This window comes from Amphimedon queenslandica, unplaced genomic scaffold, assembly GCF_000090795.2.
Source record: "Amphimedon queenslandica unplaced genomic scaffold, v1.1 AMPQUscaffold_10659, whole genome shotgun sequence".
Taxonomy (NCBI): Eukaryota; Metazoa; Porifera; class Demospongiae; order Haplosclerida; family Niphatidae; genus Amphimedon; species Amphimedon queenslandica.
Genome location: NW_003549086.1, coordinates 1,383 through 2,643, shown reverse-complemented (window position 1 = coordinate 2,643; position 1,261 = coordinate 1,383).

The following is a 1,261-nucleotide window of genomic DNA, read 5'->3' as shown; positions in this document are numbered from 1 at the left end:
TATTTTATAAAACTGCAGTGGAAAACTAGTAGTTACAGACCATGTAACACAATAATATCCTTCTTCTACCCAAGTAACACTTACTAACTCTGCCCCAGATTGGAGAAAAGGTGTTTAAAGTCAGAACTATAGGCCGCCATGTTTTACAGTACAACGAGATCCAGTGATCAAGCAAACAAGGATTCAGCAGGTCATTCGAGCTAATAGAGACTTCATAATACTTACTTCAACTCAGGAAAGTAGTAACCTGACCAAGAACCCAAAACTTTGAGAAACAAGGCCACTAGAGGCTACGCTAGAGCGAAAAGAGCATAGGCATACTGCTCGTGACGTCACCAATATAATTTCATGTACAATCCACTTCCTGTTTCGCATCCACTTGGTATATATAGTATCTATGCTGGATCTGGCTTCAAGCTACGCTTAATCCAGCAGTTAGTATTGTGTGTGAATTTTGTTTGCATGAATTGTATTCTCTTGGAGTTATTCAAGAATAAAGCAAGAAAATCCCAGTTTTTTTACCCAACCCGCATTTCCTGTGCCAATCCCTTTCATCAAGAGTAGATAATAATTTTCATTTACTCTAATCATATATCTATGCTTAGTCTCGTGCTCTGTTCCGATCCGCCTGATGCGACCCACCTTCTGCTGTAAAGAAATTTTCAGTGTGCTCTGCAGTTTTTGTTTTGTAGACCAGAATTTCTAGGCTAATATGAAAAGACCCTCTCTCCAAAAAGATTCAATTAAAGAGGTCAGCTAAATGGCTAGAAGAGAATTCTTTATTTTTAATTTTTTCCTGATGCATACATGTTCCTATGTTGTGCATCAACTTTGAGCTAAATCCAATCAAATTTGGATTTTTTATGAATTTTTAAAGTTGCTCAAAAATTGGGCCAACAACCAAAGGCTAGCCCTAAAAATGACTAGAAGAGAATTCTTTATTTTTATAATTTTTTCTGATATGTATACATACATGTTAGTTGCTAGTCTAGTTGCATGGACGCATTCAAACTAATCCAAAGAAGTGTGCTGCCATTTTGGTTTTTTGTTGCACCCTGATGCTCCTTTCTATAGTACTTAGGGCTGTGGTATAGCTGTTCCTTCTTTTCATCCTTATAGAATAATCCTCGGCCAAGGACATGTTTTCAGGTTGTCCCTCTCTTGTTGATGTTACAATACTGCCTGACGTAAGTTACACACCAGGGGCAGATCTAGGATTTAATTTTTGGGGGCAATTATGAGATGGGTGGGGGTAATTAGG